This window comes from Rhipicephalus sanguineus, chromosome 6, assembly GCF_013339695.2.
Source record: "Rhipicephalus sanguineus isolate Rsan-2018 chromosome 6, BIME_Rsan_1.4, whole genome shotgun sequence".
Lineage (NCBI taxonomy): Eukaryota > Metazoa > Arthropoda > Arachnida > Ixodida > Ixodidae > Rhipicephalus > Rhipicephalus sanguineus.
Window position 1 is genome coordinate 108842210 of NC_051181.1, and position 10695 is coordinate 108852904.

Consider the following 10695-nt stretch of genomic DNA (forward strand, 5'->3'; position numbering starts at 1 on the left):
AATTGAAGCTCTACATACACCACACTCACGACCAACCACATGGCGTCCCGGAGAGCCCTGAGCTTTCGACAGCATCACTACAAGAAGGAAGCGTCAATTTTTTCCATTGTGTAACAAAGTTTACTGCAAAGCTAATTGTGCCCTTTCGGTGAGTCAGAGGTGCCAGGAGGCAAAATTATGATGCGCCAGTTCTTGTGAACAAACATCTCATTTGCCTTTGCTTTACATCGTTCATCCAACATAGAGTGGGATAGGTTTCAAACAGGAGAAAGTGCCTCAGAACAGGCTGGCCGACGTTTCGATAGGTGGACCTATCTTTGTCAAAGGCGCCTTCTCATCCTTGGCGTGTTAGTTTTAAAGGGTTAGTGTTGACGTCATGTCCAGCGATGGCGCTTGTTGCTGTTGGTGATTCCAGCCTAGAAAGAGAAAACTGGAGAGGAGTGTAGCCCTTGCCACATTATTTCAAGAAAGTTTGCGACGGCGCTACGGGGTCATGGGAGCTGCAAAGAGGAAAAAGAAAAAAAGAAAACGCAGAGAAGAAAAAAAAGGAGAAAGAAAAAACGAGAGAAAGGGGGGGGGGGGCGGTCTACCAAAGCGAGAGCCGTCATCATCGTTCTGGGAAAGCGTCTAGGAAAGAGCGGAGTATGCGAGCTACCTGGAAAGGCGCCTTTGACAGGTAGGTCCACCTATCGAAACCTCGGCCAGCCTGCTCTGAGGCACTTTCTCCTGTTTGAAACCTATCCCACTCCGTGTATCCATCTGTCGCCTCCCTTCTTGATCTTTATCATCCAACATAGTAATTGTCGTGGGTTTAGCAACGTTTTTATTATGTATATTTTTAAACTACGAAAGAAATCGCTCCGTTACTAGTAACCTTAGTCTCAAGCGTTCTACTTGTAGACCTTGCAACATAGACGCAGATTCGCTGTGAAATCGCCAGAAATGTTTTGTTCGGCACTCTATTCTTTCCTCGTAAACAGTTCCGAGTTCGGAATAATTTTTTAAAGTGAGGTCAACACCCCTAATGGAAAGGGCAGATGCACATCGCCATTTACAACCACCGTCATGGCGCGTGTATGATTTAATCGCAACACTTCAGGCCCCTCAAAGGAAATTATGCGTAAGAAAATATAATTAACCAAAGTTTTAAATATTACATCGATCTTGCCTCCTGAGCAAGCAACCACGTGAATGTATGATGCTCAAAAGCACAGCCGGCTCACAAGTCACTGTATGATTAATAAAATTGTAATGTATTTAGCTAAGTGGAAAGATGATCACACAATTATACGTGGCAAAAACAATATTTAGGCGATTACCATTCCTTATGGCCAGGGTGATGGCTACTACTGGTTTAAAGGGACATAAAAGACAAATAACACTTTATGCAAGAGTGAAATGACAATTCTTGAGCACTTCTAAAACGCCAATATTATGCACACACGTGCTTTTCTAATCAATCTATTAAGGTAAATGTAGGACGCGATTTGCGCCACCAGCGGGACATTCTGGATCAAGAACCCAATGACGTAGAGCGACCTCAGTACAATTAATCACTAGTACTCAAACTACTCACGATAGAAAAGAACACTGCTGTTCATTAAAACATGGAATAAAGTGTAACCTGTGCGTTTCAGTTTCTTTCATGGAAAGAAAGGCTTCTTGAGATCGACGTAAGTTCGGTTTTTGCCGGCCAGTGCTGGGCTGCGCCGCAGCGCTGGCCGCCGGACTGTAAATGGTGGTCATGGCAAATGCTACGTCACAAGGCCATTCTTGGGGGGCGGGCGGTTTGAATTGAGCTAACGATATGCGGGTCATTAATGTATTTAGCTAGGATAGTTGGTACTGACCGAACGCTTCCATAATACTATATCGAACACGCACAAAGACTACACAGAAAGACACAGGACAACCGCTAGAGGTTGTCCTGTGTCTTTCTGTGTAGTCTTTGTGCGTGTTGCTAGTATTATGGAAGCATGCGGACCATTTACACGTGATTTTATTTCAAACAAAGCATTTACTTGGCATGAAACAAGCACTACGGGGTTTCTGAAATGCTATTTCAACAATCGCTATCGACTTATTATTTGCCTTTAGTGCCCATTTAACGCCATGCGACGCGTGGTATTACGTGGCTTTAAAAGCAATCGATATTAGCATATTGCGAGCCGACACCTGTACACGGGGACGCAACCGCTATCTTACTTTGCGCGTACACAAACGCACCTGAAGACACCAGGACAACGATAAGGATGCACAACTTCTTCATGGTTTATTACAGCTCGCGGCTTTGAGGAACCGTCGAGAGGCGACGCGCTTGCGAATGATATTTATTGCACCTGCGGGCCGGACGCTCTACCGTCCCGAACCGTTGAAAACACTGAAGCGCTTGCGGCATCTGCTTATATGCACGTGTAGCATACCGTCCGGGAAATCCTCGTTATCTTTACCTACAGCAAGAGTATGGCAATCTGTTGAGACAGCGCGTCGTCTAGGTGGCATACAAAGACGGGCTTCTGCGCTTAGAGTACCGGTGTAAAATAGCGAGATGTGTAGGCCATACGCCCATTGCAATATCCCAGACAACGCAGGAAATCCGAAGTACGCTGTACGTATTTCGGCACTTGTAACGCACAGGTAAAAATTGCTTAGTAGAAATAGCATTCGCCGATGACTTCATCGAAAAGCATTGACACTCGCTTTTAAGCGGTTTATCTATAGCCTGCAAATGCCTTAGTCATTTGCCCCATCCAATTACATCATAATGTTCCTTCAACCTCTACGTCGTGCGGGCGCGGCCGATCTCGCAATTATCTATTGATTGACGTTATAATTATGCCGGCATGTTGGTTTAATTAGTCAAGAATTCTCATTCATTGCCTCTCAAGCATGTTTACAAACGTTGCGCTTCTGTTTCTACTTACGAATATCCACAGCTCATTAAAAAACAACTGCGTTCGTTGTTTGCTGTAAACTTGGTAAACAATTACGAAAAATTGGCATTGCCCGCCACGGTGGTCGAGTAGTTATGGTGCTCGACTGCTGACCCGAAGGCCATGGGATCGAATCACGGCCGCGGCGGCCGCATTTCGATGGCGGCCAAATGCTAGAGGCCCGTGTACTTAGATTTAGGTGCACGTTAAGGAACACCAGGTTGTCGACCTCATCGGCTGCAGTGACACCAGTCCCAATTGGTATCACTGTCAAGTGCCCGAAACACTTGAGCATATATTTCCTGCAACGCATATGCACTTGACCGACAGAAACTGGTTTCCGCTACTGAACGATTTTATAACAGGCCATTAACTGATGAGGTTGTGCTGGGCCCTTGGCCTGACGCCGACATTACAACTGTGGTCGTAAGAGCGGTCGCAGCTTTCCTACAAGCCACTGGACTGGATACGCGGCTACAGCACTGCGCCAACGTCACGGGACTGTACATACTCACCTCCCTAGCTTCTTACCATCGTCATTCATCACTATTTTTCCTCCCCTTTCCCCTCCCCCGGTGTAGAGTGGCAAGCTAGAGCATGCTATCGCTCAGGCCGACCTCTCTGCCTTTCTGTAAATAAACCTATCTCTCTCTTTCTCTCGACATTTCCGGAGCCCTCTACTATGGCGTCCCTGATAATGATATCGTGATTTTGGAGCGTAAAATTCAATAATTATCATTATTTTTATTATTATTGAGAAATTTGCATTACTTAGGAAACTTCCATCACTTTGTCGGCACATGGGTAGTGTTGTGTTCAGTATAAGTGCACTAACGTGTAGAGTAGAGAAAGGGATCAAGCAGCATCAAAACGACGTCAAATAATCGGCTACTCTCCGAGTGCGCTTGCTGAGCTTTTTATTCAGCGAATGCCACTAACTAGTATCAAGCAGGTACGATAATAACGTAAACGAGTCATAAATGTGCTTCGTTAGTTAAGGTCGATTTATATTCAGATAAGAACGAACACTCTCAACCGAAGTGATGGAAATCTGCCACCTGTGTACGCTGTCTCGGACTCATGCGACCTAGTTAAGTGATCGTTTCATCGTTTTTGTCACCTGTAAGCGACACTTCCGTACTGCTAATACGTACTAATTCTTTTGTGGTCGGTGGTCCTGGTATATTTTTTCTCGTTAGTACTGGTCAGATTTTTTTTGTTAGTGTCAGAATGCAACCCCACCGACTAAAACTATGTGTTACCTGTTCGCGTGTTTCAGCTTGTTTCAGAGAATGCGCATGTGATGCTAGAGACGTTGCATCTAAATCTTTATTTGTCTCGTCTTCTTTAAGGTGGCTGCTTGACATGGCGGTATTCACGACAGGAGAGTCCGGGCCTTGAGTTCAAATGCCTGTAAGTGTTAAAAAAACGAATATTAGAACCATGAAGATGCGATCAACGTGTACAACGCATAAAATAGAACCTTCCCTTTCAACGATCAGTATGTTTACATTCACTAGGAGAGTACATGTTATCGCAAAGGATGTTAGCTACATGCATGCATGCTTTCTGACATGAGTCGTAGTGCGAACATAGTGACTTGTTGTCAAGAGATGTCCACAAAATGTAAATGAAGATGCAGGTAAATTATTTATGTTGCATGCTGTCCTAATCAACGCACTACACTGGTAATAAATATGGTAATGATATTGCGCAAGGCGCACGACGTGATAATTTTCTACAATTTCGTGAGCGAAGGGAACACTTTTTGATCGTGTGCGTACGGTTTTCCTTAGAGTGAGGATTTCGAAAACTACTCTTGCGGTGTGGTTGGTCACTGATGTAAGCTTTAACTGGCATTACCGTAGCACGTCACCTGCTGACTTTCATTGCGTCCGCCTTTTGAGTATAAGTACCACACAGAAATATACTCAGATATTGCCTTTACTATCACAGGAGAATCGTTAAACTGAACTGTATGGTCAGAATGATGTAATAAATGTTTTAAAAATTTGTATTTAAAGCTAATATAGATTGAGTGACACAAATCGACTTTCTAGACCCGCCGATTTACGTTGCAAGAATAGTGTACAAATCCACTCCGAATACACATTTTAAGGTCACTCACATCGAGACCTCCGGGGGCAGGGAGGCCTTCTGCACGGAAATGGCGTCTCGATGCAGCGCTCGCCATACCGGCAAAATCGGCCCTGTGAAAAGAAACAAAATAGCTGCAACATGATGTGAACATACTTTGAAGTGGAATGTAACGGTTCGTATGTAGATGTTATTCATCACTTTGTCCTATGAGAAAGCTGCTGAATATCACAGATAGTGCTGCGGCCATATCTCTAGGTTGGTTGTACGTTTGGTGTGATCTTCTTCACTGCATTTTAGAAAGTTGAGTGGTATGGTGGCTCACTCCTCATTGACAGCAATAAAACACGGACTGCAAAAGGTTCCTCAGAAGGATTTCCGCGGCTCCGTGTTCCTAATCATGGAACTTAGATGTAAATAAGTGGCTTACGCAATAGGGTTTACACACACACACACACACACACACACACACACACACACACACACAACACACACACACACACACACACACCACACACACCACACACACACACACACACACACACACACACACCACACACACACACACACACACACACACACACACACACACACACACACACACTCACTCACTCACTCACTCACTCACTCACTCACTCACTCACTCACTCACTCACTCACTCACTCACTCACTCACTCACTCACTCACTCACTCACTCACTCACTCACTCACTCACTCACTCACTCACTCACTCACTCACTCACATACACACGCACACACACGTAAAAGCATGCAACAGATCACATCATAGGTAAATGAGACAAACTACAACCCTTTTTTGGAGGTGCACGCTCGCTATCTTGGCTAACTCTTGCTTGACTGGGCAAATATAAGTGAGCTTAATCTGAGCTGAAAGGAACCGGGTCACAATCACATTTTAATGTGAATTGTTTGTTGACTTGATAGTCCATAAGCATAGACGATAAGCACAAAATGTCTTTTTGTCATCGTTCCTCCTCCGTCTCCCACCTGTATATATTGTTCGTCACTTTATCATCCCTTGGCTTGACAGGCCTAAAGGATCCAGTTCCACACTAAAGTTGCTGGAGGGTATTCTAATCCTATTGTCAACGCGTATTTTGGTAGAACGCTTTAACTAACTCAGACATTAGTATCTGAATTTCAGCCATTAACCTTCCAGGAAGCTTTTGGGTTGTATTTGAACATTATACATCAATAATGTAACCGGCGCTCTGTAAACAGAGTGCTGTATCGGGAACAAAATCACATATCTGAAATAGTCAAGAATCCTCAATACCAGTGTAAGTACACAAGTCATTCTTAGATTACTTTTCTAAAAAAATTGTGCAAGGAAGCAGATTGTAGATGTGCTTGTTCGGAAGTGTCGTGGCTTCTGCAGCCTAAGTTAAATGGAACAGTGAAGCAGCAGTCGACATAAAACTCTCCATTCCAAAAAATATTTTTTTGTTATTAACATTATGATACAGATGAATTGTGGGGAATAATATAAGGAGCAGCAGCTTACTTTCCAGCGAGACGATAACAAACTGTGGAAAAACGCCAGCGGCGGACAACTACGCCGGCAAACTCGGCTGTTGTTGTCAGCTCGCAACAGCTTTCAATGTAAAATACACGTCTGACGTCACATTGGTTTAGAGCGACAGCAGCTCTATGCTTGCCAGTAGTAATCTTGGGAATTAAAATATTCTCTACGATTGATTTTACCTCAGACGTAGTTAATACCACTTACGTTGCATACACGTTCACGAACACGGCGTATAATCCCCCCTCCTGGAAGCCTCTGGGAGTTCACCCCTATCCCTGCAGGTGAAGAACAAGCACACCAAGCACACCTTTCCCAATTTGTACCACAGCATAATACTACACAAGTAGCAGTAACAAGATGCACGAAAACAAATTTGTGAGCTTGCAGCAACACATACAACTGTGGATTCGTTGTTGCTTTTCTGCAAGTTTTGTTGCGGTATTACCGAGTAATTAACCACAAAACTGTCTGAAGCTTTGTCATAGAGAGGTGCATCCCTCACGGACTTAAATGCGACATCATTTGTTTCAGTATAACGACGGCTATGAGTAACTTTTTTAGATAGCCGCGTCATGTCGCTATGAATCTGGCCGTTACAGGTATAGTGTTGGCTCTGAAAAAGCATTCGAGCCAAAGATATGACACGAAATGAGGACGCTGGAAACTGAAGTACGTGCATTGCTTAGCCCTAAATTTTTGCGTTTCAATCCGTGAGCACTGTACACCACGTCAACCGCACCGAGACCCTCACGCTGTTGGCATTCAAAGGAAGTGAAGGAATGCACTAGTAAAACAAACGCTTTTAGCACTGTTTCCGTTCGTGGTTACTTAATAGAACCGATTACCCCTCAAAAGTCGTTGAAGGAATCTACGCGCAGTCCCGAAATATCCGAAATTAGTGGAAATCAAGAACGGGGCTTTCTCGTGGCCAAAGAAATGACACACGCAAAATGGGAATGGAGCCAAGTGTTGTGGAGGATGGTACTTTTCATCTGGCGACAGGCTTGGCTTTATCACAGAGAATTGCATTGAGGGAGGTCATAAGAAGGTAAACTCGTCGGTTTAGGCGCGGGCGGTTCAGACTGATTATTAGCAGCGCGACCTCCGCTTGTAACTAACTACGCAACAAAGTGATTCGCTGATGTTATTGAGGCTACGGCGTATTTCTATGCGGCTAATCCCTCGATCAAACCAGGCTTCACGCTTTCCTTGAATTTGTCTTTTGAGAAGTTCGTTCTTGGTGGTTAATGACGTTAACATGTGCACGTTCTGTCTTTCTACCTAAATAAGACATGGTTTAAGATGCTGTCTCCGCTTTCATACTTTCATGGCAGCTACCGGTTGCCGTCGATGGCAAATTTCTCTGGACTATAGCATTTGAAGCACTGCCATTACATTGAATCAAAGAATCCGAAGCGTTTGTGATGGGCTTACCTGCAGCAAGCAGAAGCACCGTAAGGACGACGGCAATGTTCTTCATAGTCAGTTCGTACCTCTCGGAGACGGCAATCCGCAGTCACCGAAGAAGGTCCTTTTATGCAGATCCGCAAGACAACCGAAAGACGCGTCCTCTGTCTGGGAAAGCACTCGCGCGAAGCCTCAAGAGCTCGAAAAGTAAACATGTGTCGCCACACTCCATGAGGGTCATCCGTTCATCCTGTTCCACGAAACCACTCCACCGTGGCTGTCACACATTGTCTGAGTGAGAAACCCCAGTGTTTATGTGTAAGGATGCATAGCATGAACGAAAGTCCTGAATAACAAGAGCTTCGTAATGTTGACTTGTCACTGGGTGATTCTTAAGGCGCGAATGAAACTCCATGACACGTGGGAGGAGTAAACTATAACACCTTCATGCGTTGGCACTTTACTACGGCTCGGCAATCTCGTGTTTTTTCTTATGTTTTGTACCGCCGTTATTATTACAAGGTGTCAAAACTGTTTCTATAAAGCACAATCACGTTGTGCAGATCTCTGGCTCAATCCGTGAGATGCCAGTATATTCGATATTTGCCCAATATGACCTGAAGTCATTCTACGAAGGAGTTTTTATGGTGCGCTGTGTGAGGTAGGCAAGTAGCACAATAGCGTTAAGTAGACCGCTAACGGCAAGCCTTGAAAATTACACACTTCTTGAACTGTTTCAAGGAACGTAGTATTCGTAATGGATGTTATTTATTGTCAGGATTTATAAATGGTAATGCTCCCATTCGGCAAGCAGTTGCCGTGTTTGCATTTTCAAAATTCGTTGCGCAGAAAAAGCTGGTTTTGCACGGTGATGCCACTTGCACGTCATAACTATTTTTGTCTCATAAATGCATTTTGATATGCCCAGATGCAAGAGAGAGTGCGTTTACGTGCCTTTTAAAAAAAAGAAATTACTGATATGGATTTTCGATTGCTTGATTCCTGGAACTTCATATGGCTCTGTCAGATACTAACGAACAAATTTTCAATGTGACAGAATGATGCAATCATGTACTTTTCTTATAGACTATCGTATAAGTGAAACATGGAGCATATCAGAGAGACAGGGAAACGACGCTGCGAATGGACAACGGTTTATTGTTCGTTCTCAAAATCTATATCATCGCAAAACATGAAGGCGGAAAACTGTACAGACAGTACAAACCACCAAGCGCACGTTTTATGCGTCACTATCAAGAAATAATTTTACCTAATAGTTTTAACGCTACACCAACCTTCAGATCACTCAATCTTCACCTTTGCTCTGATTACGGAAACCGAACAAACAATAGCACATGTGATGACAGCGTGGGCTGTCCGTTTTGTTTCACAGTCAAAGAACTTCAGGCAAGTGCCATCGTTCTTCACAGAATAACTATTTGTAGTGTGGCCAGTCGTTTTACGAGCACAAAACAGTCCACCCCCTTGTAGTGGCCGGTAACTTCTTCAGAAGCCTTGCCATAGATGAAGACACGTCCCCATTCTAAGTTTTGTTGTATATTATTCGGCATTCTCTTTCGCCTTTTGACATTATGACAAAAAGTTTTTTAGTTATGTGTACATGTGCTTTCGTGAGTGATGGAGAGGGGGCTTGTGAGTTTGTCGAGAGAGGGTTGAGGGAGGGTTTGTGAGTTGTGAAGAAGTCCCCGCTCATGTGCTTGCCGTAAAGCTGTCAGATACCTTAATCAACTAGACAGCGATACGCATTAGCAGCTCGCTTGCCTTTGATCAAAAAAATGCCCCCACCTCCCCGAAGGGAATCGTGAGGAAATGCGAATGCATTTCTTGCGCCGAGAGAGGGTACCGTCGCAGTCAGACATTCCCCTTCACCGACTTCTGTCATCGCCTTGAGAGGCGCCCAGCCAGCGAACGGTCGAGAGTGAGGCGCGAGCGGACGGGAGAGTGGGGCGCCAGCGTTCTCGGCTCGGCGTTGGCGTTTCACAGCGGCGTCTCGAGCACACATTTCCGGATGTTCTTGAGAGGCGCCCAGCCAGCGAACGGTCGAGAGTGAGGCGCGAGCGGAGGGAGAGTGGGGCGCAGGGAGGAGAGAGAGCGAACGGCGAGAGAAGGAGCGGCGAAGCACTGCACCTAACCTCTCCTACACTCTCTCGCACCACATGCTCCGGTTGCTAGGGGCGAGGATAAGCGCGCGCGCCAGCAGCTGTTGCTATGGGAGAGGGCGCCGCGGACAACGCCGGATGCCTGACATAGCCCGACTAAGAAATGCATTCGCATTTAATACCATATTAATGTGCTACCTCCGTCGAAGCTAAAAGAACGCCTTTCCATCCCTGTGGATCTCCTTTGGCGAAACCGGACGGCGTTACTTTGAATTTCAGCATGATAGGCTCTTGTCTCAACGATGTAGCAGAAGTAGCACAGTACACTATACATCAGGCCGATCAACACAGCATTTAGTCTCTCGTGTGAGCGACCTTCGTGCAAAAGTCATTGTCCTTATACGACGCTATAATTAGCACGCCCACGCAGCTATTGCTGCAGCCCTGAAGTTCGTGTAGCAAAAAGTAACATAGCATATAAAGCCACTAGCGAAAGTAATGGCAAAAACAGCAGCATGTGCAACCAGCGCTGCGTGCTTAGTTTACCAGTCATTCCTCTTGCACCGTCCACATCTCTCGACGGCCCACAAG